This window comes from Pinus tabuliformis, chromosome Q (assembly GCF_031772625.1).
Source record: "Pinus tabuliformis cultivar Carrire ecotype Pingquan chromosome Q, CPIR1, whole genome shotgun sequence".
Taxonomy (NCBI): Eukaryota; Viridiplantae; Streptophyta; class Pinopsida; order Pinales; family Pinaceae; genus Pinus; species Pinus tabuliformis.
In genome coordinates, this window is record NC_142296.1 from 9314034 (window position 1) to 9341557 (window position 27524).

A 27524-nucleotide genomic window follows, 5' to 3' on the forward strand; every position below is an offset into this window, starting at 1 on the left:
GTTATGCTGCACCTGTTTACTGTTAATGTGGTGAATAATGTCCTGATGCACTTAACTGAAGAATAAGCTGACTAAATTATGAGTTTTCTTCTTATACGCTGTTTTATTTAGTCACAGTAGCGTGTACACGCTGGTTCACTTAACTGAAGTAGCGTATATGGTTCTGAGCATTGAAAAAGTTTGATTGATCTGATAATACTGATTCACCCCCCCCCCTCTCAGTATTATTTCCAACACAGGTAATCTCTGTACGGGTTTAAAACCTACATTTATCACAATCCCTATTAAACAAACAATATCGTTAAATAATCGATTTGCTATTTTGAAAAGAAAATCGATAAGATTTCAGAAAATTCAGACTCTCTCCCGACACATAATCTTTCAGTTGACTTTGAGGCTGACCATGTTACAGTGTGATCTTCTTGAAGGATTGGCTCGAGAGAATAGGAAATATTCCACAAGGGAATCATTCCTCATCCATCCATATCTTATTTTTCTTAGCTGGTGCACTTGAACCCTGTCAACAATGGACGTAGCTACGGAAATATCGATTAGCTGCAGAAACAGGCCAATTCCGTAGATGAATGCAAACTTTAATAAAACAATAAGGTATATAGACAAAACATGAAAAAGAGGACATATAAGTGATTACCTTAACAAAACCTTGTGTCTATTGCATTTATTTAGGTGATAGGTATAGGAAAAAGGAAGAAATATAAGCAAAAAGGGTGTCAAGGTAAGGCAATCCTTGGACTCTACATTCCCCCACGTTGGAGGTTTTGTATGTCCTCATACAATTCATCATTGTCATTCTCTTGTGCCATTTGGCTATCACATTTAGGATTCACTTTCTTCTTCTTTCTGGCAACCACTGGCATTCTTGGTTTCTTCATGAGGATCTTATATTTTAGGTTGATGATTTCTCTTTGCATTGCCCTAATTTTTTTTTTCAACTTCTTTTTCTTTTTGTACCATAAACTCAAATGAAGAATAAGGTTGTCACTCTTTGAAATTTGAATCCCATTTTGTGCTTTCAATGTCTGATTTTCATTTCTGAGATATATGTTCAATGTCTCTAGCTCAAAATCTCTTTCTTTAGAACATTAGATGTTGAAAGTTCTTGTGGCTCATTGAACTAATTGCTTTCTTCTCCTAGAATTTGGATTGACTCTTTAGTTGCTTCTTCCTTACTTTCTAATGACTCTATGTAGTCATAAATCTCTTGTTGAATAGAATCAACACCTGGACTGTGCACTAGACTTTTTGGAGGTGAACTGTAGGGTGGTGATGACACCCTTGGTAACAGTTTTGGTGATCCTTCTGGAGAACCTTCAGGGTCTTCAGTCGGCTCCCTCTCCTCAAGATCGATATATTCTGTAGCTCCTGAAACTTCTTATTGCATCATATTCAATCTGGTACTTCTCCTTAATCCTGAGGTCAATGATCCCTGTGGTTTCCTCTTTTTAGCTTTTGGCTTCTCTTCCTGAGGAAGGATCTTGGTTTGTGGTAAATCCTTTATTCTTTTTCTAGCTTTCTTTCTTCTAAGATTTCCTTTTTCATTTTCTGCAAAATATCCACTATGGGTAGTTCATCCTTTGATAATTCCTGTTGAGACTGGGGTTTTTGTTCTCTTATTGTTTCCATTGTTCTCTTCCTTCCTTTGAGGATTCTACTACTGCTGGGATGTTCAGGAGCTCTTTCTTCAAAATGGTTCCTTACCGGAAAATTTTCCCAATTATCCCCTATACTCTGAAGGTGAAACTCAACCAAGATCTCTATCAATCCATGATGATACATGGTATTCTCTATGAATTGAATTTTCTTTTGAACGTTCATGGAAATTTCCTTAAGACTATGCGAGAGGAAGTAAGGAAGATTCATTTGGTGCTCCTCAAGAAAATTCATCATTATTCTAATGTGGTAGAAATACATGTATCTAAACCGACCTTCACAAGTAATAAATTTCTGAAGTACAAGAAGCAAGTTCCTCCATTTACTCTTAAGGGTTGTACTAGGAATACCTTTCTTGAAGATTGTGGTGTCCATGTTTGGATTTTTCAGGAAAACTTTCCAATCTTCCCCATTGATTCCTCTGTTTTTAAACCATTTTTCTCCACTTCTAGGTAATTCAGTAGCTTCTGCGATCAGGGACTCTGTTATGGTGAATTTGATGTCTCCTATTTCAACCTTCGTCCCATCAAAAGAACGTGCAAAATTCTTCGTCACCTCCCTGTGGAAACCATTGAATTTCTCTATAAATTGTAACCATTGTACTTTCTGCAACAGCTCCCTAGTCTGAGGATATCCCTCTAAGAACTTCTTCTCTGCTAGTTCGGTTCGGAGAATAACACCCATTATGGAAGATGCTTCGTCCCAAGGACTGCTCACTTGGCAGGAAAAATGGTGTTGGTATTCAGTGGTGGAGAGATGGGGAGGTTATGTGAATTCGGAGAAATGGGAGAACAAGTAAATTATAATGAAGGTTGTGAGAATGAATTAACCGTTAGAGTACATTCAAAATAATGATTCGGCGATTGCTTAGACAAATTCGGAATAAGGAAAAGACGGGAGTTTAAGTGGTGGATTATGATGATTTTGACAAGTGGCCATCACCCACAATTTTCAATGATTTCATCTTATTTTGGCAGTGCTATGTCATCTTAGTTCATATATGCAATATATTAATCCTCGTTGTAAAATTAAAGTATCACATACCTTTGACTAACTTGCTAACCTTCTTTTTCCTTTGATATCACATGCAGGTACTTTCCACTGTCAATTATTCCTCAGTTCAAATCACCAAGTGTTCCTGTTAAGTTGGCTACAAAAATTTTATTAGAGATGCAAAAACTTGTCCTAGCTACAGAAACTTGTCTGAGCTGCAGAAAGTCACTAATTCTATAGCTAAGAAAAAAAATAGGAAAGGGAATTTCTTTTTGGAAATAAAATTTAAGGTGCCAACAGGAGTTGGTTTTCACTTCAAATTTTCTGTATAAGCATGCCAACAACATGTTGGTTTTCATGTTTATACCTTCTTTTTTTTCTTTTTCTTTTTAATATATATATATATATATATATATATAGAGAGAGAGAGAGAGAGAGATATATATATATATATATATATATATATATATATAATTTACTTATTAATTTATTAATTTTTTTATTTTTATTTTTAGAAAAGAAAAATTTCTAAGGTGGAAAAGAAGAACTCTTCTCAACCATCTTCAATTTTGAATTATCTTAGAAAATTTTGACAAATTCTTCTTTTGTCAATGGATTTTGATAAAGTCTAGGTCGATGTCCATTTACTAAAAGAAGAATTTTCTCTTCATCAATAGTCCTAATTCTAACTGCACCATTGTCAAAGACATTTTCAACTTCATAAGGCCCAACCCAGTGGGTTTTGAATTTTCCTTGGAAATTCTTGAACTTTGAATCGAAGAGTAATGCCCAGTCTCCTGGATCTCTGTTGTTGAACTAGGCTAGTCTTCTGGAGGGCTTCTTGTCTTGTTTCATCAAGCTCATTAAGTTGTCTCATCCTTTGCTTTTATGCTTCTAATAAGTCAAGATCTAACTGGACTGTTGTTTTATAAGTCTAGATTTAGAACTCTATTTGAACTAAGACCTGCTTTCCACAAAGAAATTCATAGTGCGTATGTCCTGTAGTACTTCTCTATGTAGTTCTATAAGCCCACAAAGCTTCTGGAAGCTTTTCTTCCCAGTCCTTCCTATGCAAATGTACAATCTTGGTAAGGATTGCTTCAATCACCTTATTTGTAGACTCAACTTGTCCATTGGCTTGTGGATGGTATGGAGTGGACTTTCGATGTTTGATTTTGTACTGCTCCACAAGCTTCTGCACTAATCTGGATGTAAATTGTGTTCCTTGATCTGTCACAATTTCTCTTGGAACACCAAAATGAGTGAAAATATCCTCCAAAAGAAATAAAACTACAGCATTTTCAGTTGCAAAACGAAGTTCTTTAGCTTCTACCCATTTAGTGGCGTAATCAGTACATACCATAATATACCTTTTTTGCTTTGAAGGTGGGTTGATTGGACCAACAAAATCTAGTGCCCATTTTTCAAATGGTTCAATGAGTACCTGTGGCTGTAATGGAATTTCATTTGAAAGAGTGGGTTTTCCCATTCTTTGACAACTATCACATCTTTTAACATATTCCTTGTTATCCCTGAAAATGGAAGGCCAATAATATCCTGAAAGTAAGACTTTATAAGTAGTTCTTTTGTCAGAAAAATTTCCTCCACATGGTTCAATATGGCAGACTCTATGTATTTCTGGTATTTCATCCTCTCGAACACATCTTCTGATAATGATATCTGGTCCTGTTTTGTATAACTCTTCATTTATCCATGAATAAGATGTGATATTGTGAACTATCCTCCTCTTTTCTCTAGGAGACAGATGAAATGGCATTTTGCATGTAGCTAAATAATTAGCAATATCTACATACCAAGGTGATTTAGTAGATATTGTAAAAAGATATTCATCAAGAAATTTATCTTCTACAGGTTGATCATTATTATCATTCTGAATTGTAGATAAAAGTCAGCAATTGTGTTATGTTTTCCAGATCTATATAGAATAGTGATGTTGAATTCTTGTAACAACAAGAGCCATCTGGTTATTCTTCCATTAGTGATTGGTTTATTCATTAGGTATCTAATAAAAGAATGGTCTGTGTGAATGAAAGTTTCATAGCCATTTATATAATGTATGAAATTGTTAATGGCATGAACTATGACTAAAAACTCCTCATTTACAGTATAATTTAGCTGTGTAGGAGTTAAATTTTTACTAGTATAATAGATTGCATAAGGAGTAAGGTCTTTTTTCCCTAACACAAGTCCCAAGGTTGTATCTGAAGCATCAGTTGATATATGGAATGGAAAATTCCAATTAGGTCCTTTTAGGATAGGTGCTTCAAAATTCTCTTTTTTAAAGTTTTAAAGGCAGCTTGACAATCAGAATTCCAATTGAATTCACAGTCCTTGTTAAGTAGTTTAAAGAGTGGAGATGCAATTTTTGTAAAGTTTTCTATAAATATTCTATAATATCAAGTAAAACCAAGAAAAATCCTAACATCTCGTTGACAGTTTGGCACTAATAATTTAGAAATGACCTCGACTTTAGATGAGTCTACCTTAATTCCATCTCCTGAAATATGGTGACCTAAAAAAATTCCTTCGTTAAACATCATGAAACATTTCTCATGACTTAACGAGAGATTTGTTTCTTTACATCTTATTAAAACTTTTTCTAAATTTTCAAGTGCTTCATTAAAAGAATCTCCATAAACTGTGAAATCATCCATGTACACTTCCACACAATCATGAATAAGATCAGAGAAAATTCCGAGGACTACTCTTTGGAATGTTGTTGGAGAATTGCATAATCCAAAGGGAAGTACTCGGTAAGCATAAGTTCCCCATGGACAGGTGAATGTGGTTTTATCTTGATCTTCAAGTGCTACCTGAATCTGGTTATATCCACTAAAACCGTCCAAAAATGAAAAGTACTTTTTCCTTGCTAATGTGTCTAAGACTTGGTCTATGAAAGGAAGTGGAAAGTGGTCTTTTAATGTTGCTTTATTCAATTCCCTGTAATTGATGCATACTCTCCATTTTCTATTTTTCTTTGGAACAATTACTAGGGGTGAGACCCACTGACTGTCTGATATCGGATAGATGAAATTTACATTTAGCAGCTTTTGCAATTCCTCCTTAACAATTTCTTTTAGATTTGGGTTCATTCTTCATTGTGGTTGTCTAACTGGTCTTGCACTTTTTTCGATGTAGATATGATGTATGCAAGTCTTAGGATCAATTCCTCTCATATCAGTATATTCCCATGCAAAAGCAAAAGAATGTTTCTGTAATACTTCTACCAGTTGATTCTTTTGTAATCCTTCCAAGTTTTCATTAACATTCAGAGTTTTACCTGGAAATATTTCTATTAAATAATTCCCAAATTTTTCCCTAGACAATAATGATACTTGTCTAGATGAGAGATATTCATTTTGACTATGGTCATAATGTGAGGAAGATTCATTATTTTCCAATAGATTTAAAATTTGGTCTTCCTCTCTTACTTGTCCAGTAGTGAAAACAAGTTGTATATCATCTTCATCATCTATCCATTCCTCATTCTCTGTTTCTATTGTTGTTCTTGTAGGAGGGTATAATGTAAATTTATTTGTAGAATTTCCATCTGAGATAAACATGTCACCTGATCTACAACTGATGAAAGCATCAACTGTAGCTAACCAAGGTCTTCCTAGGATTAATGGATGTCCTCCTAAATTATTCTTGGGTGTTAAGACCATGAAATCAACAAGATATTCCCAAGAATCTAAGGATACACAAACATCTTCCAACACACCATCAGGTTTAATCACATACCTATCTGCTAATTGTAATAGTGTTGGTGTGTATTGAAGGTTAGGAAGCCTAAGTGAATCCATAACTTGTTTACTCATTATGTTTATGGCTGCTCCTAGATCAATCAATGAATTTGGTATTTCTATTCCATTGATGTGAATTTTTACAATGGGGCTTACTGGATCTAGATGTTTTTTAATTGTTGTTTTCCCCATCATGATGTCTGCAATTCCCGACTAATTGAACTTTTTTTATGTCTTTTCTTTTTCTTCCTGATCTTTGAGTACTTAATTCATTAATTGTTTTTAAAAATCTTGGTATTTCTTTTATGGCTTGTAACAAAGAATTTTGATAAATACATTTCTTAATTCATCCAACATATTATAATCAAGCAATGTGATTTGTTTTTCTACTCCTTCATCAATTTTCAACAGTTCAGAAAAAGGTGGTCTAATTGATACTAAGGGTTGTTCTATAATAGGATAATTTATTGGAACATTTTATGTTTGATTATTCTCTTTTTGAGGGAGAGAGGTCTCTCCTTCTTCAGATTGATTTTTATGTTTTTCAAGATTAGGTCTTGCTTCCTAAATAAAAATAAGGGGTTTTCTTTGTAACACTCTTCCATATCTTAATTGGATATTATTTAGATCTAGTGGATTTATTACATCAGTTTGAGGATTTTTCCCTTCCGTGTTGTACACAGGTTGTTGTGGCATTTTATTATTAGGATTCGAAAGTGGTTGAGAGGGTAGTTGATTTGGTTTTTGTGTAAATGGTAGGGAGAGCTATTGATCCAAATGGATCCTGGAATACTATCTAAGTCTTCAAAACCTTCTTAAATTCATTTAAAATTCCAAAACAATCGCATGAGAAAACCTTCAAAAGGCGGAAAAACACTATCGGGAGGCAAAAAACCACAAGAAAATAGGGAAAACAGGCTTAGTGGAGGCTTGAACTATGAATGCACAGGGGCCGTCAAATCTGGATGATCAACGGTCTAGATCTGATTGGCTAATCGTAAATCAGCGGTGATAGGTTGAGGAAATCAGAGTGCACCACATAAAACTTGCGATAGCGATTAGCGCGATCAACGAGGACTGTCGATCAAGTGCGCAGATCGATGGACCAAGTTGAATTGCGATATTGCATTGGCAAAACACCAAGGGGAAGGCTTACGGAGACCTGAGACCAAGCAACTTGTGATTGTGATATCGCAATATCGCATCGAACCTACACCGAAGAGCGAGGCTACACACACACACACACACACATATATATATATGCGATCTGATCGTCGAACCCGATAGCTCTTTAAAACGATATTCCATAAACATTTCAAATCCGATATAAAGCCATTGCTACGGGATTTTTCGATATTTTAATGTATTTCTAAAATACAAAGGGACAGGCCATTTTTTACTTGTGACAGCGACTTGTAGGCAAACCTGATAGGAGTATAGACAGGATTTGAGGAATTTTGAAGTCCGATACACAGTGTTTTTGGCAGATTTTCTCATTTTTGAATGCATTTCTCTATGTTAATAGAAAGTGGTCGTTTCAGGGATTTCAAGGGCCCGATGCACTCATCCATTGCATAATAGTTGGCCACCTCCCCTTAATGCATTATGCAATGATTGTTTGACGCTAGAAGATGGATTCGAGCGGACAGAGGCCGGGAGATAGAAAGACGAGAAGCGGAAATGAACAGGCAGAGAAAATTGGCTTTAAAGCCATAGAAAACAGAAGACAGAGGTAGGCAGTGCCGAGACAGAGCAAAGAAAGAGACAGAGAGTGATTGATTCTGTGTACGTAGAGAGGCTTGAGAGGTTCAAGCAAACTCTTGTTGCTGTATCTATTGTGTGTTGAGTCTCAAATTGAGCTCATAATGTTGTAAAACTCTGTTTGAAGACATAATAGAGAGGTCACCACTGAATGCTGGACATGGAGATGTAGCCCAAGAGTATTGGGTGAACTCCTTATTAAATTTGTTGTGTGAAGACATAAGAGAGAGGTCACCACTGAAGGCTGGACCAAGATATGTAGCCTAGGAGTATTGGGTGAACTCTTTATTAAATTTGTTGTGTTTATGTGTGTTGTCTATTATGCTTCTTTGCTGCTTCATTGTATGTGTATTTCGCAATCTTATCGATCCATTGCATAAAATAACATAGGAAAATCCATGAACATGAGTTTGTAATACCTTAATAATTGTCTTAGATCTCATTATCAGATCAAGTGGTATCAGAGCTTTAGGTTTCCTAAGGTTAGACAAGCTTGTGTTGGATTATTGAATGCTAACTAGGTCAAAGCTAAAATCAGGAGAAGGAGAACTGGTTGAGACTAACCCAGAAATTGGTAGAGTCTATCCTAGGAGGAAAATGGCCGAAGAAATTCCCTCAGAATCAGACTCTCAGTTCATGGACAATTTCATGTCTATGAGAGTCATGGTAGAAGAGATTTATCGAGAATTTAAGAAAGGTCGAGGTGAAGATACTTCAACCTCCAAACAAGACAAAGGAATAGAAGAACCTCTTCTAGATGGCCATTCTGAAGACAAACGAAAAGGAAAAGAGGCTCCTCTATCCACACCTCCTGATAGCCCTGAAAATAAAAAGAAGAAAACATCTCTGATTACGTTAGATGTAAAATTTGATTTGCCAATATATGATGGAGAATTAAATGCAGAAAAGCTAGATAACTGGATTAGGCAGATTGATGTGTATTGCAGTGTGCAGAACATTGATTCAGATAGGAGTAAAATTCAGTTGGCCAGCCTACGCCTTGGAAGAACTACCCTAGTGTGGTGGAAAGGCAGGACCCAAGTTGATTTGAAGAAGCATGGTTCTTTCTACCTGGAGTGAATTTGTTTCTACCATTAAAAAACAATTCTATCCACTAGCTTATATGCAGCAAGCTATGATGAATTGGCAAACTCTTGGCCAATTAAAGGGGCAAAGTGTACAAAGCTACACCCAGGAATTTAGAAAACGAGCTTTAATTCTAGGCATTTCTCTATACTCACCTGAAACTTTGCTGAAGTATATAGGTGGTCTACGCAGCTATTGGAGGCACACCATTCTCATATTTAACCCTACTAACATAGATGAGGTATATGTTTAGGAAACACATCTAGAGGCTAGAGGTAAGAATGTGAACCTAGAGATTGGGGGATCATCAAAACCCACTGCAAGCAAGAACAAGCAAAAGAGGAAGTAGAAATGGAAAGAGAGGAAGGCAAATGTTGTACAGAAAGACAAACCTTCATGCACTCACTGCAAGAAGGATGGACATGATGATGAACATTGTTGGTCTTTGCATCCGGGGCTGAAACCCAAGAAGTTCGATGGCAAGAAGAAGAACATTGTTGCTACTATACAGAAGGATTTGGGGTTAGACTCAGGTGATGAAACAACAATCGCAGCTACATGTATAAAAGGTAAAAATTCTAAAGCATCTACTAGTAATTTTGCACAAACTATTGATAATGAAGAAAATTAGAGGAAAAGACATGAGCTTTTTCATATTAGAGTTATTTCCAAGCATCAAAAGATTGATACGTTTCTTGATAGTGGCTCACAAGTAAACTTGATTTCTGAAGAAATTGTAAAGAGGTTGGGATTACTAACCACACCTCACAAGAAGCCATATCCATTAGGTTGGGTATGTGATAAAGCAAAGCTACAAGTGACTAGACAATGTAAACTTAGGTTTTCTTTTGGGTCAGCATTTGTAGATGAGGTTGAGTTAGATATCGTTCCCTTGGATATATGTGGAATTTTTTTAGGAAGTCTTTACTTGTATGATAGAAAATCAATTTTCTATAGAGCTGAAAATAAGTATCAAATCGTTAAAGATGGAATAGAATATATTGTAAGAGCTCATAAAATCAAGAATAATTATACTCTCATAAACTCAGGGCAGTTGAAAAGAATTGTAAATTCATGCAAGCAATTTTTACTGATGGTTGTAAAGGAAAAGAAACCTGATAAAACCAATGTATTTTAGGGTTGTGATGATAAACAAAAAGCTAAGTATGGGGGATTTACGCAGTGCATTATATTAGATATCATTTTTTGGGATTCAACTTCTGCACCCCTGTGAGCATCACCCGATGCAATGAGTGCTAAGTGAACTATTCAAAAATCATGAGATATTAGTCACTTTACGACTACCTCTCATGGAAATGGTCATACTTTGAATGACTTACTTAACGCAGTTGAATCCCAAAAAATGATATAAAACAAAAAGCTAATTTAGCAAAATTTGTTTCAGAATATGAACCTAAAGGTCTGCCACCCAAAAGGGAAATTGTACATGATATTCATTTGCAGCAAGATGCTCCATTGCCTAACATCGAAATGTACAGGTTATCCACTTTAGAGAATGCAAAGATCAAGAAGCAGGTACAGGAGCTGCTCAAAAAAGGGTTCATAAGGCTAAGCACATCACCATGCGAATCTCCAATCGTGTTGGTGAGAAAGAAAGACGGTTCGTGGAGGATGTGCATTGATTATAGACCGCTGAATAAAATAACGATCAAGAATCATTATCCCCCTCCTCGCATTGATGATCTATTGGATCAGTTGAAAGAAGTTGTTTACTTTTCCAAGTTGGACTTGCGTAGTGGTTACGATCAGGTCAAAGTAGCAGAGCAAGATGCATGGAAGACTACTTTCAAAACAAAGCAAGAGTTGTATGAATGGCTAGTTATGCCTTTTGGCTTGACTAATGCTCCTGCCACTTTCATGCGATTTATGAATGATGTACTCAAGCCTTTTATTGATGATTTTGTAATTGTATATTTAGATGACATTCTTGTTTTCAGTAAAACATGGGAAGAACATTTTAAGCATGTAAAGCAGACTCTAGATGTTTTGAAAAAGGAAAATCTCTATGTTAATTTATAAAAGTGTGAATTTGGAAAAACGTCTTTGAATTATTTGGGTCATATTGAAGGGGGTGGTGAATTGAAGATAGATCCCTCTAAGGTTGAATTCATTGTAAACTGGCCTAAACCCAAATTTGCTACAGAAGTTAGAAGCTTCATAGGAGCAGCACAGTATTGGAGAAAGTTTATTGCTAACTTTTCCTTAATTGCAGCTGCCTTACATGCTTTGACAGGATTGAACAGGGTGTTTCAGTGGGGAGGAAAATAGCAGAAAGCCTTCGACACCTTGAAAGAAAAAATTAGTACAGCACCAGTACTAGCATTTCCAGATCTTCAAAGACCATTTGAGATCGAAATAGATGCCAGTGACTGTGCCATGGGAGTAGTGTTGATGCAACATGGTAAACCATATGCTACCATTCTGAGACATTTAATTTTGCAGTAGTTAATTATCCCACCTATGATAAAGAATTGTATGCATTAGTACAAAGTGTAAAGAGGTGGAAACATTACTTAATGGGCAAAGAAACAGTTATACATATTGTCATCAACCACTTCAGTGTTTGCACTCACAAACTAAATTGCAGCAATCAAGACACTATAGGTGGATGGGTTTTCTACAACAATTTCATCTAGTCATCAGATATAAGAAAGGAATACACAATAAAGTTACAGATATGTTGTCTAGACCAATCATAAATGCATCTAATATACTTAAGCATAACTCGATAACGCATGAAAGCTACATGGAATAGTATTCTCAAGATATAGATTTTGAAGATGTATATGCAACTTTATGTCATGGCAAAAAAGTAGAAGAATTGGACTATTATGTTAAGGACCAACTCTTGTATCATTTGGGAAAGCTATGCATTCCACAAACTAAAAGAGTTAACATAATTAGGGAAGCACATACTTCTCTGATATCAAGTCATTTTGGTGTAAGTAAAACAGTTGCATAGCTGCAAAGATTCTTCTATTGGCCAAGAATGCATGAAACAGTTTCTAGATATATTAAAGGGTGTACAATGTGTGTTAAAAGCAAGCCCAAAATAGAAAATTAGGCTTGTACACTCCACTTCTAGTCCCTTCTCATCCTTGGGAAAGTGTTTCCATGGACTTTGTTAGGGGATTTCCAAAATCTAGGAAAGGTCATGACTATTTATATGTTATTGTGAACAGCTTCAGAAAAATGTGTATTTTAATACCTTGTAACAAGCAGATTACAGCTGAACAAACAACGAAGTTGTTCTTTCAGCATGTCTGAGTGCATTTTGGGTTACCCACTTCCATAGTATCTGATCAATACTCCCGATTTGTTAGGAAGTTTTGGTTAATTCTGTGGGAATTGATGGACACCAGACTAAAGAAGAGCACAGCCTTTCATCTACAAACAGATGGCCAAAAAGAGGTGGTCAACAGGACAGTGATCCAGTTGCTCAGGGGTTATTGCAGCAAGCATCCCAAGCTTTGGGATGAACATTTATGTTATGTGCAACATGCTTACAATCGTGCTAAGCATTCTTCTACAGAGAGATCTCCATTTGAGACTTGTTTTCGTTTTATACCAATGTCTCCCTTGGATTTTGTCTTTAGTAAAGACATAATAGTTGATGGACATAGTGATGTGGACAAAGCAACTAAGTTCATTGAATAGATCCAAGAAATTCACTAGGAAGTGTAGGAACAGCTGGAAAAGAGCCAAGCCAAGTACAAGGGAAGGCATGATAAGCATCGGATGGAGCATAGCTTCCAAGTTGGTGATCAAGTCTGGTTGTATATCAGCAAAGACAGAATGCAAGGTGAAGGAAAGAAGTTGAAGCCAATAAGGTATGGGCCTTTCAAGATACTTGAGAAAATTGGTGAAAACGCTTTCTGCCTTGATTTTCCATCTTACTTGCACATCTATTCAGTGGTAAATGTAGAACATTTAAGATAGTTTGAACCTTCATTAATTGAAAATCCCAAAGAGAAAAGTCAATTGTTTTCTATTGATAATCTGTTGCCTGAATATCTCAATAAGCTGTAGGAAGATACAGTTCTGGACAGGAAGGTGAGAACTATGTGCAGAGGGGACATTGAGTAGCTCAGAATTGGACTCAGAGGTTCAAACCCCAACAGTGCAAAATGGATAGTGTTATGAAACCAACTCAAGAAAAGATAGATCAACGCCTTAGAATTCAGCCTCTTTGAGGGGTTAACCTCCTTTACATTACATAAATGAACAATTCTTCGATGATTCAAATGACCAAACCTCCTTTCTATATATAGGAGTCTAAGGAGTCACAATATAACCCAGCCGACCTAACGATAATAATATAAAGCCACAAAAATAATAATAGAGGGATTCTATGGGGCACAGTAATAACAATACGGGGATAATAGGGGCACAACAATATTAATAAGGGATGCAACTACAATAGTAATGGGGTAATCACTAGTATTATAGGGACCCAACATGCCCCTCTCCTTCAAAAAAGTGTTGTCCTCAACACTTGAGTAGTTATGGATGCTTCTGTATAAAATTCTCATCCTCCCATGTGGAATCTTCAGAGGATAAGTTATTCCACTTGATAAGATACTCTGAAATTGATCGATTTCGTAGCTGTCGAGTTCTTGTTTCTGTGACTACTTCCAGTTCCAATATAATTTTTCCTTCCTCGTCAAGTTCTGGCAATATTGTTTGAACTGGGAGCTTTTCGCCTATAACCTTCTTTAAACATGAAACATGGAAAACTGGGTGAAATCAAGAAGCTACAGGAAGCTCCAATTTGTATGCCATAGTACCAATCTTTTGCAACACCTTGTACGGACCATAATACTTTGGTGATAATTTATTATCCTTCTTAGCTTGCTTGAGGGACATTTGCTTATATGGTTGTAGCTGTAGGAATACCCAATCACCTACATCAAAAATTCTTTCACTGTGATGTTGATCTGCCTGTTGTTTCATTCTATTCTGTGCCATCACGAGGTTATCCTTTAAGAGTTGGAGGACTTGTTGTTGATGTTCGATGTGATGTTCCATTGCTTGAACCTTAGAATTTTCTCTTAAATATGATGTGATGGATGGTGGCCGATATCCATGAAGTGCCATAAATGGGGTCATTTTTGTTGTTGTATGGAAGGAAGTGTTATACCACCATTCAACCAAAGGCAACCATTTGAACCATTGTGTCTGTTTATCAGATACAAAGCAACAAAGATATCCTTCCAAACATTTGTTTACTATCTCAATTTTCCCATCAGATTGAGGATGATAAGATGAGCTATGAGCTAACTGAGTACCAAGACAAGAAAATAATTTTGTCCAAAAATTTCCAGTGAAAATAGGATCTCTGTCACTTACAATAATATTTGGGTTTCCATGTAGCTTTTCAATTGTTTCCATAAATGCAGTAGAAACTGTACTAGCTTTAAATGTATGTGATAATGCACAAAAGTGTGCATACTTGGTAAGTCTATCAACTACCACCATGACGACACTCTTTCCCTCAGACTTGGGTAAACCTGTGATAAAATCCATTGAAACCTCCTCCCAACGTTGGCTTGGAATGGATAAAGGTTGTAATAGACCCGGTGTCTTAATTGTTTCAACTTTATTTTGTTGGCAAACCAAACATTCTGCCACAAATTTTTGAATATTCGATTTAAGGCCATACCAAAAAAATTCCTTCTTAACCCTGTGGTAAGTTTATAAAAATCCTGAGTTCCCTCCTAAGGGAGAAGTGTGCAATTCCATAAGAATATTTTGTTTTAGTTGGGAATTCTTACAGAGGTATAAGCGATCTTTGTAACATAAAGAATCATTTTGCCAGCTAAATGTATCAGATGTACTGGAATCTTGTTGTAACTTTCGAATAAGTGCCCACACTTCTTCGTCATTCTTCCATTCCTCCCTTGCTTCGTTTATCCAATCTGGTTGGATAATAGAAATGGCGCACAACAATGCTTCCACATCCTCATCCTTTCTTGAGAGTGCATCTTCCACCACATTTTGCTTGCCTTTTTTTTTAGATGATTTCAAAGTCATAACCCAACATCTTTGTGAACCACTTTTGTTGCTCTTCAGAGGATAATCTTTGTTCTAAAAAGTATTTAAGGCTATCATGATCCGTTTTTACCTTGAAGTGTCTTCCCATTAGGTAGGGTTGCCATTTCTTAAGTGCAGGGAGTATTGCCAACATTTCCTTCTCATAAATAGCTTTGTGTAAAAACTTTCCCTTGATTGGATGACTTTCAAAAGCAATGGGTCTTTCATCTTGCATTAAAACAACACCAATTCCATTTCCTGAAGCATCACATTCCACAATAAAGGTTTTTTTGAAGTCCGGTGTAGCTAAGACCGGTGCTTGGCACATTGCCTCTTTAAGATGTTCGAAGGCCTTTGTTGCTTCTGGAGTCCATGAAAATGCATCTTTCTTCAATAATGTTGTTAGAGGTGCTGCTATTCTCCCATAATTCTTAACAAACTTGCAATAATAACCTGTCAACCCGAGAAATCCTTGCAAATGCTTTATGGATGTGGGGATTTTCCATTCCTTAATGGCTTCAATTTTCTAGGGTCTACCTTAACTCCTTCATGAGATAAAATATGACCCAGATATTCCACCTCTTGTACTCCAAAGAAACTTTGGATCTTTTTGCATATAATTGTTTCTCCTCCAATAGTTGTAGCAACCTGTCAACATGTTCAACATGATCCTTCCAAGACTTGTTGTAGATTAGTATATCATCAAAAAATACTAACACAAATTTTCTAAGGAATGGTTTGAAAATGGAATTCATCAAACCTTGAAATGTTGAAGGTGCATTGGTAAGGCCAAAAGGCATGACCAAAAATTCATAATGACCCTCATGAGTTCTAAATGTTGTTTTCGGAATGTCTTCAATCTTCATTCTGATTTGATGATATCCTAAACGAAGATCCAACTTGTTGAAGTAAATTGATCCATGCAATTCATCTAGTAATTCATCAATGAAGGGAATGGGAAACTTATCTTTAATAGTGAGCTTGTTTAGCTCCCTATAATCCGGACACATGTGCCATGATCCATCCTTCTTGTGCACTAATACTACTGGAGCAGAGAAAGAACTTTGACTCGGTTGAATTATACCAGCCTCTAGCATTTCTGCAACCATAAGTTTAATTTCACTCTTTTGGGCATAGGGATATCTGTACGGCCTGATGTTTGGAGGAACACTTGCTAGAATCAGATGAATAGCATGATCATGATCACGAATAGGTGGGAGACCTTTGGGAGTCTCAAATACCTTGGAATGATTGTCCAAGACTTTTTTGAGATCTAGAGAAATATATGATTCCAATGTGGAAACATCTAGCGAACATAATTGTGCAATTACACCCCTTTGTTCCTTTTTTAGAAGCTTTGTCATACCATTAGAGCTGATTATCTTTCTCGGTTTCCCTGCAATACCCCTTAATTCAAATTCCTTTCCTTCCACAGAAAATTTCATGAAAAGTTCTTGAAAATTAAAAGCTATTGCACCCAAGGATTGTAGCCATTGGACTCCTAGTACAACATCAGCACCTCCCATTGGAATGGAAAGCATTGGTCTAGTCAATACATATTCTCCCATCGATAGCTTGATATTATGGAACTTTCCAAAGCAATTTATTGTTCCTCCATTTGCAACCATCACTTGACACTCTGGTGCTGGATATAAGAAGCAATTCAATTCTTTTGCTACCTTACAATGAATAAAATTGTGGGTACTTCCTGAATCAATCAACACTATTAACTTTTTCTTCTTGATTTGTCCTTCTATCTTGATGGTTTGAGGAGTGGTAATTCCCACCAATGCATTACAAGATATGGTCGGATTCATTTCTTCTTTATCTAGGCTTTGTTCTTGGAGTATATCCTCTTCTTTTGACCTTTCTTGCTCCTTTTCTTCTTCCTCTTCGCAATCTATGTAGAATAATTTCTTCTCAGCACACTTATGACCTTTAGTGTATTTGCTATCACAACTGTAACAAAGCCCTTTTGCTCTTTTTTCTTCCAATTGTTGTGGTTTCAACCTTATAGGTTGTGGAAGACTAGGGGAAAAAACACTTCCATCTTTATAGTTGTGAGTGGTATGCTTCCTGGTTGCCATAATTTTGCTTTCCATTTTTCTTGCTAACCCGAATGCCTTCTCTAATGAATCAGGTTCCCAAAGGCAAACATCATGTTGGATATTATCCTTTAAAGTCCCTATGAACACATCAATCCTATGCTCCTCTGGAATATTTTTTACCCTTATGTTCAATTTTTGGAACTCCTCAATGTGCTCCATTATTGAACCCTTTTGTTTGAGACTTATCAATTGGCTAAAAAAAGTGTTTCCTTTTGTATCCTCATAATGTGCTGTCAATTCTTCCGTGAAAATTGCCCAAGTGATAATTTGTTTACGAGAGCAAAGTTATTGATACCATACAAACTGATTTGGTTCCAAATATAAAATTGCAATACGTACCTTTTGTGTGTTTTGCACATTATTGAGATCAAAAATTTGCTCCATCTGTAATATCCATGTTGCGGGATCCTTGCCATCAAACTTCCTCATATCGATTTTTGGAATATGGTGGGTCTTCGATCCCACATTAGAGTCTAAGAAATCATGATTAACATTTCTTTTGTTCGCATCATGAGTTCCCTTTACTACCTTTTCACCATTAGTAAGTATTTCTTGTAGAAAATTTGTCAAATTTGTCTTCAAATCTGCCATGTCTCTCTTCAAATATATCTTCAAATCTGTCATGTCTCTCTTCAAATCTATCTTCAAATCGTCCATCTTTTCTTCCACACCCTTTATATTAGATTCCATGATATTTATCTTAGCTTCTATTAGCTTTTGTGAGAGTGACATTTGTTGCACTTGTTCTTGTAATTTTGATATATCATGTAGCATTTCTTCCTCTTCTTCATGAGTCATGCTAGAGCTTTCAGGTTGCTTACTAGGTGTTTTCATTTTCTTTCCTCGGGGCATCAGTTACCAATAGCAATGCTCTGTTGGAAATAATACTGAGAGGGGGGGTGAATCAGTATTATCAAATCAAACACTTTTTCATTTCCATACTTAGATTCATATACGCTACTTCAGTGAAGGGAACCTACGTGTACATGCAACTGTGTCTAATGCAACTAGCGTATATCCAGTAAACTTATGATTCAGTTAATCCATTAAATTTTGATCTTTAGTTAGTGCATTAGAACTTTTATTAACCATATGAACAGTAAACAGGTGCAGTAAAACAGAACAGATCATCACACACATGAACACCATGATGTAAGGTGGAAACCTAATGTGGGTGAAAACCACCTGCTGCAAGTCGTCTCTATCTTCTTTTAATAAGAAACTTCTTTTTACAATATTTATGTACTGGTGCAGTGTTATACCAGTACACAAGCTTCTACCTGCAGAAGGCTACAACCTTCTCTTGTTCTCCAGCTTCTCCTGGAAGGGAGCTACAACCCCCTTAGCTCTTGTACTAGCCGATGTACTAGTACATAGGTGCCAGCCTACTGAATGCTCCAACCTTCTCTCATTTTCCAGCTGCTATTGGAAGGGAGCTACCACCCCCTTAGCTCTTGTACTAGTTGATATACTAGTACGTAGGTCCAACCTACAGAAGGCTACAACCTTCTCTTTCATCCTCCAGGTACCACGTTTCATAAATTTTCAAACTGGATACTCCTAAAGCACAACACCATAATTTGAAAGGCCACATTTCATCTAATTTTCATACTGGACCCATCAATATCATTAAAGCACAAAATTAATCAACACTAGTATCATCAATCTCTGAATCACTAAAACCTAGTCAACAAACTGCAATCACCAAAACACAGAGCAGAACATATAACTCTGCAACAATATTTAGAACCAACTATATCATCAGAAATCATGCATACGCTACTTGGAAGAGCCGAACCAACGTGTATATGCAACTTCACCAAAGTGAACCAGCGTATATGTCAACAATTACTTACTGATAACTTCGTTGCACTTCCTGAATTCAGACATACCCAGATCATTACATATACAAGGATAATACATATGTTAGCAACCAGATCTAGTCCATCAGATCACATAAAGATAAGTCATTATGATCCTGATCCATTATAGATCTCACAATCAACCAAACTGAATATGCAGAATACTGACACCAGTAAACAGTCACCAGAACTCAAACTTTGCATCAACAACCAGAACCACCTGTAACTTCAAACATCATAGTTTATATTGTATATGCTACTTAGATGTATCTAACCTGTGTATGTACGCGCTTTTATCAAAGTCAACCAGTGTATACATCTGTAAATATTCATTCATGTTTTGCAGCTATTTCAATCTTAAGTTATACCCAGATCAGAACATTACATGCATCAGTATACAGATCTAGAACAAGCATGATCAAACCATATAGAGAATATTCATTCCAAACCATTTGATCCCGATCTATCCTTAGATTTTGTTCTCCATCAACTGCTGAGATTCCTCCTTAGCTCAGATCAAGCAAAGCATCATGAACCCATAACCTGCATACTAGATCTCATACATCATCAGATATTCAAGACTTTCTGAATTGCCTTTGCCTAATGATCTTCTTCTCCTTTTATAATCTTAGGCCTTACTCAATACCATGGTCCAAAACCATAGGTCTAAATACCACGGACCGAAAAATAAGCTTTCCCACATGTATGCGCTTTTCCGTGCATGAAAGTGCGTGCATACGCATACGCGACTTTTGATCAGCAATCCCACGTGTATGTGCGCCTTTGTATATAGTGAACATGTGTGTATAACCTCTGTGTATACACTACTTGGTATATAGCGAACCTGCGTATATACGCGACTTGGTATATAGTGAACCTGCGTGTGTACACGACTTGGTATATAGTGAACCTGCGTATATACTTTTCTTTCTTCATTCTTTGTAGTTTGATCATCAATTCTTTGCTATTGACCTGCTACACTATGATCTGTCATCTGTGTGAGTTGCCATCAAGGAAAACACTTGTATCATAATGCCAACAATCTCCCCCTTTGGACTTGATGGCAAAGCTAACTTGCCATACTAAGAACTTGTCAACTTAATGAGTTGTCATTGTACATTACATCTGAACTGATTCCTTTGAGTTGCCCTGCATCCCATGTGTTCTGTCACATCTGATCTCACTTCTGTAGATTCATCTAGTTATGTATAAGTGATATGTTCTGTTACAAGTGGGTTGCCATCAAGTACAACACATGCATCATAATGCCAACTGTTATAGCTCCAAATCTCACTCTTATGGTTTGTGATGTTGTACTCATGGCCTAGGGCAACCCCTCCTTCCAGACCTGGTCCTAAAATTTAAAAAATAGTGTTTTATCCCTTATACACGACATTTCCCTAAGTTAAACGCATGTATACGCGGGTATGTGTATAGCCAACCCGCGTGTATGTATTAAAACACTTAAAAAAATATAACACTCCTTATTTTCAGGCAGAGATCGCGGGTTTTACCTGCTAATCACTTGTTAGTGCCCGTGGCCCAACTGTTCCCAACCAACTCCTAACTAAAAAACTACTTTGGAGATGGTATAAAAAGACCTCAAAGGGAAGGCCTAAGGGAGGAGAGAAGAAAGAGAAAGGTTATTATGCTGAGATTTTTCCCTTGACCAAGTCTGAAGTCCCTTGTGCCTTCTGCACTTCCCCCATTTTGTACAGGAAACCTTTGTTTCCTTGTGTGTTGATGTTCATCCACCATTTATGACATCATGGAGAGAGTCATGGAAGGAGTTTGTTAGAGGCTTGAGGCTGGAACGGATCTGGAAGGAAGCTTTGCTTGGAGCCTGCTAAAGGTGACTCAGGTGAAAATATTTCGTTTTATGTACTTTATTTGTCTATAATAAAAGAAACACATGTCTTGGTTCCCGAAATGAATCTTCTTTATGTTAATGATATTCATGTTTAGAATTCATATATAAAAGGTTGTTTGGATTTCATAACTAACTACCTTTCTTTATAACATGAAAATGGTTTCTTTATAATTTTTTGTCCATGTACTGTTGTGTTCTTTGAATTGGTTGTTTTGCAGGACAAAAGAGAAGAAGGGAACTCCAAGAAGGGTTTGGACCCTAAAGGCCTTATCAAACGTAGGACCAAAGGTGCGTACCCTTATCATAGAATTTGCTTATAATAGCATAATGGCTGTATGAATGCATGTTTCTTTGAATAGATAACTTTCAGTCTGCTAGGGTTTCAACCCAAAAAACCCTAGGGGAGTAATTCCCTCTATCACCAACAATCTCCCCCTTTGGACTTGATGGCAACAACCATACCAAGTCACTCTCCCCCTTTGACATCAAGGGCAAAGGGAAAACCAAGATATTCTCTTCCTTGATATACATTCTATTGTCCATACTCCCCCTGAGTACCTGCTGAAATCACTGATTGAGCTCCCCCTTTGTATATGCCAAGGTGTACCAATCTATCTATGCTCCCTTTGAGTAGATTTTGAACTCTCTAATTGAGCTCCCCCTTTGTATATGCCAAGTTGTACCAATCTGTCCATGCTCCCTCTGAGTACATGCTAAAATCTCTGCTCTGCTGAAGAGTGTTGTTCATGCTCCCCCTGACTGTAAGCAAGGTCTGCAAAAAGATGTTCTACAAGAAGAACATGACTCTATCATAAATGACCTTCCTATCACCAAAGACTCATACATACATCCATCTCCCAACCAAGTGGGGATATACCAATATTGACTCATCCACCCAACCAAGTGGGGATACACCAGATACCAATTGTTTATACATGACTGAAATATTACATCATCTTTCCCATGCATAGTGGGGGTACAAATTACATCATATGACCAAAAGGGATTCATCAAATGACTACAATAGATAGAGACAAACTATTACATCATGAGTCTTTATATGACTTTTACATGAAATTTATAACAGAGACCAAACATCTAAATAAGACCATGATAGTCATCAGAAACTATCATACACAATGTATGATCTACTCCATAAGCATATGTCAACGACATCTAGACCAACAACCTGTATATGTCCATTAGTGTATAAGTCATCACCTATAACAAGGTATGTCTGCATATAGATATCAACTCATCCTTTTGAACAGAATTATGCATATGACATACAAAATCATTCACATTATATCATATGTGAAAAACACCATAGCCGTCTCATCAAGATTTGCATGATCCAAGTATCATCACTTTGGGAACATCTACATCAAACAACATATGTAAGTATCAACCTATCATCATATAGGTAAGAACTCATCATCATCATGTCTCCAACAATGCAACTTTGAGTAATCATTCATGTATCCAGCCCTATGTATCTTGAGCTCAAGATCATTTGTCAAGACTTCTTGATATCATCAACAGCAACAATCCTCATCCACATGAGTTCCAAGAACTATAGGAATCCTGCATCATAATTGTATTATATGATCTTTATGCATATGATGGCAGTAGCATATGAGTGACTCATCATCAAGTAATGAAGATGTGTATTCAATCTTTGTACTTCTCCTTATCCTTATGAAGATCACCATGTAAGCACCATATATGCATCATCAGAGAATCAACCACAAATCTAATCTGAACATCAACTATGTAACCCCAAGAATCATATGAGATTTTTTCATGGATAACTCATAACCATATCATAGCAAGATATATCATTTAGCCATATAAGCATCATTACCAAGGACTACTAACCATAATGCCAACAATGCATTATTAAAAGCATATGCTCCCCCTGAACTTGTGCCATCTGTTCACTGTCAGATCTGATCATGCATATATCAGCAAGAAGTATCAAGGCATCATCATCATTAATTTAAGATCAAAACACTTTAAAACATCTTACAAGTGTCAAGACATTTCCACACATCATCAGTAGATTGTAACCATTATCAAACAGAGCAAATAATGGACTGAATCATATCAGACCCTTTTTCTGAGCCTGTCCCTACTGCTTTTCCTCAAACTAACATATACACGATTGTGCAGTAAATAAATCGCATATATATGCGACTTCCCTTTATGAAACTTGCGTATGAGATTTAGGACACTGAAGTTTTACACTTTCAGCTCCCTTTGAGTCTGTTATGTCTGTATATTGTGTTGTGCCACATCTTTCTGGTTGTACTTCCTTCTTCTTCCATATCTTCAAGTGTGATGATGTTTTCTCCTTTTGGTATGGTGCTCGTACTTTGTTCCTACAATCCTTAGCTATATGTCCAAGATTTTTACATGCGTAACATCTCACATGTTTCATATTCCTTCTATAGCAATCAACAGCTCTGTGACCAAACATATTGCAAGCAAATCAATATCCCTTAAAGTACATGGAACGTGATGGTCTTTCTGTGTGATGGTATTGAACCATTCTTCTTCTACATCTCGCTGCAACATGTCCAATATTATGACATACATAATATTCAACATTATTCATCGGAGGAGTAAAAGATTTTCTTTGAAGAATTTCTTTCCTTGGCTGTTGATGGGGTTGTCCTCTCATCTCCTTATTGATTATTTTAAATTTCTCATTAGAATTCCTTGCCTCTCCTTGTGAGCTAGATTCATCTTCAACATATTCATAAAAACCAAGGCCAGTTTTGATAGCAGGAGACCTTTGACTACTAAGAATATCATCCAAGATCTTAGTACTATCTTGAAATCATAAGAGCTTATCATTTTCTTCTAAGTTATCTTTTAGAATATTTACCTCAATCTGATTTTGCTCCTCCTTTTCATGATACTGCTTCTTCATGTTTTCTTCAGCTTTTCTTCCTTCTTCCAACTCATGTCTTAGTTCAAGAACTTCATTTTCTTGTTTTTCAAGAGCTTGGAGTAGTTCTTTATTCTGCTTATTTGATTCTTCAAGATATTCTTTTAGCGAGAGGATCGTAGCTTCAAGACATTCATAGTAACTGGATCTATCTCTGAGTTTCTTGATTGTTGTGCTCCTTTCATTGACTTCATTTCTTAATGATTTCACTTCATCCTGCAACTTTTGACATTGATCTTCCTTGTCCTTGAATAACTTCCTTACCTTGTTTCCTTCCTCTAGTTGAGCTTTTAGTTTGGTAGCTTCTTCTTTGAAGGCACATTCCCTTTTGTTCAATAGATCTTATTGATCTCTAATTTTGTCTGTAAGCCTTTTAAATTCTGCCTCTATTTGATATCTTTCTTGCTCACCCATAAGAGCAAATTCAGTTGTTTCGCTATCACTTTCATCATCTTTGAATGGATGGATAAATGTATCACAAGAGGATAACAAATTCATACCTGATAGTTCATTTGCTTGTTCATCTTCATTCTGAAGTGATTCTGAATCAGAAGTGCTTCTTCCACATGTTCCCCAATCGATTCTCCCACTGTCATAGCTCTTCTGAGATGTCTTCTTCTTCTTAGGCACTTTCTTCTTAAGCTTCTTTCCCATTGATCTACGGATCTCCTTCAAGCGATCAAGCTTCTACCAAAGGACCTGCTCTAATAACAATTGTTGGAAATAATACTGAAAGGGGGGTGAATCAATATTATCAAATCAAACACTTTTTCATTTCCATACTCAGATTCATATACGCTACTTCAGTGAAGAGAACCTACGTGTACATGCAACTGTGTCTAATGCAACTAGCATATATCCATTAAACTCATGATTCAGTTAATCCATTAAATGTTGATCTCTAGTTAGTGCATCAGAACTTTTATTAACCATATGAACAGTAAACAGGTGCAGTAAAACAAAACAGATCATCACACACAAGAAGCACACATGAACACCATGATGTAAGGTGGAAACCCAATGTGGGTGAAAACCACCTGCTGCAAGTCATCTTTATCTTCTTTTAATAAGAAACTTCTTTTTACAATATTTCTGTACTGGTGTAGTCTTATACCAGTACTCAAGCTTCTACCTGCAGAAGGCTACAACCTTCTCTCGTTCTCCAGCTTCTCTTGGAAGGGAGCTACAACCCCCTTAGCTCTTGTACTAGCTGATGTACTAGTACGTAGGTTCCAGCCTACTGAATGCTCCAACCTTCACTCGTTTTCCAGCTGCTACTAGAAGGGAGCTACCACCCCCTTAGCTCTTGTACTAGCTGATATACTAGTACATAGGTGCCAACCTACAGAAGGCTATGTTGAAAATAATACTGAGAGGGGGGGTGAATCAGTATTATCTAATTCTTTTAATAAATCTTCCTTATTTGTTCTTTGAATTATTTTTGCATGTCAGTACCATAAAATAATGAGCATGAACAAAGAAAACAGATAGTCACACCAAAGAACACAAGATGTAAGGTGGAAACCCAATGTGGGTGAAAACCACCTGCTGCAATATGTCTCTATCTTCTTTCAAATTAGAAACTCCTTTTACAATGGTTTTGTACTGGTGTAGTCCTTTACCAGTACGCAGGCTGCAACCTACAGAGAGCTACAACTCTCTCTCTCGTTTTCCAGTCTCTCCTGGAAGGGAGCTGCAACCCACTACTTCTTTTCTTACAAGGACCACTTTTCATAAATTTTCAAACTGGATACATAAGCATCAAATGATCATCAAGTATAAGAAAATCACCCAGTCAACTGTAGTAACCAAATCAACAATAATAGAACCAAACCTAGAACACCTTATCAACAGAAAAATACAGCCAAACAAAATGTCTTAAGATAGATACGCAGTTCTTCTTTCTCTGGTCTGCGTGCGTACGCACTTCACCTTCTGCTCCCCTGCGTATACCCGCAGAGACCCTTCTGCCGTACTGCGTGTCCACGCACTGTCTTTTCAACCGCGTTGCTTACTGTTACTGCAGTTACGCACCCAGAGACACTATTACGCCGCGTACTATTGCTGCAGGTACGCGCCTGTTGGGACTCAGAATTGACCTATTTTTGACATTATCTTTTTGCCGTATTATTATCCTTTTGCAGTCATAGGTTGAAAGCTTTTGATTTTATAATGACATAATTACCCCAAGGTACGAAGTAACTTCCCGCATATCTATGTTTAATTGTTCATTGCATATTCGTGAATATCTTTATATTTATCGTTGGAAAAGCTGACTAAATTGTCAAGTAATTGTCTTAAGCTTGCAGGAATTATAATGTATAGTTGTTGTAACACCAGAAACAGCAACTACGCAGTTGCTATAACACCAGAAACAGCAACTACGCAGTTGCTACAACACCAGAAGTAGCAACTCCGTAGTTGCTACAGTCAGCAACAGCAATCACCTAAAAGCAAGCTATTTTGTAACAGCCGCGAATAACAGATGGCAACTATTTAAAGAACCCTGACGCGACATAATCAAGCGGATGTCTAAAGCAAGAAGAACACAGTCAGCATGGCCTAAATCAGGAACAGCATGGGGAAGCGGCAAAGGAATGTGAAGATCCCGAGAAGATGGTCGAAGTCAGTTACCAGCTGTGTAACAGCCAGAACCCAAGAAAGAACATATTATCATACTGTTGTAACAGCGTTCTGAAATTCTTATTTTTGATAGAATGGGTTAACTGAATGGGCTGTAATACTCTATTGTAATAGATGTCTCCTCTATAAAGAGGAGACATCTACATGAGAAAGGGGATTAGTCAGTGTCTATAGTCAGTCTGTAAAGGGAGATTTTGAGAACATCAGCAAGTCTGAACTTTATTGTATTCAAATCTTTTTGGCAGATGAATATAAAACTGTTTTGAGCACTTAATCCAGTCTTCATGTTCCTGGGGAATCTTGTGAGAGGGACTGGGCCCACCTTCCTCACAAGATTCACCCATTTACTTTCTTGTCAAGTGTGTAAGTGTGCAATAGTTTCTTTCTGGTACTCTGTTTGGATTCTATAGCATTACCTCTGGTATTTTCTGTTTTGCTAGTACTCTGTTTCATTAATCACTTGAGTTTGTTTCTCACTGGTGAATGAGAGTGTAGTGTGCATTAGTAATCTGATTACAGGGGCAGGTGCTAAACGTCCCCACCTGGAGGATAGGGTCCTGATCCTCTGCCAATAGAGCATCCATCATTTTACTTTCCAGATTTGTAGTTTTAATTAATTGCTTTTATTTTAACCAGTACTGTAATGACATAGCGTAAGAATTACGTATACTACAGCTTTTCAATGCTTTTAGAATTTAAGTACATACAGTACGCAGTAGCCTTTGGAATAAAAAGACTTTCCCTGGTTGACAATTAATG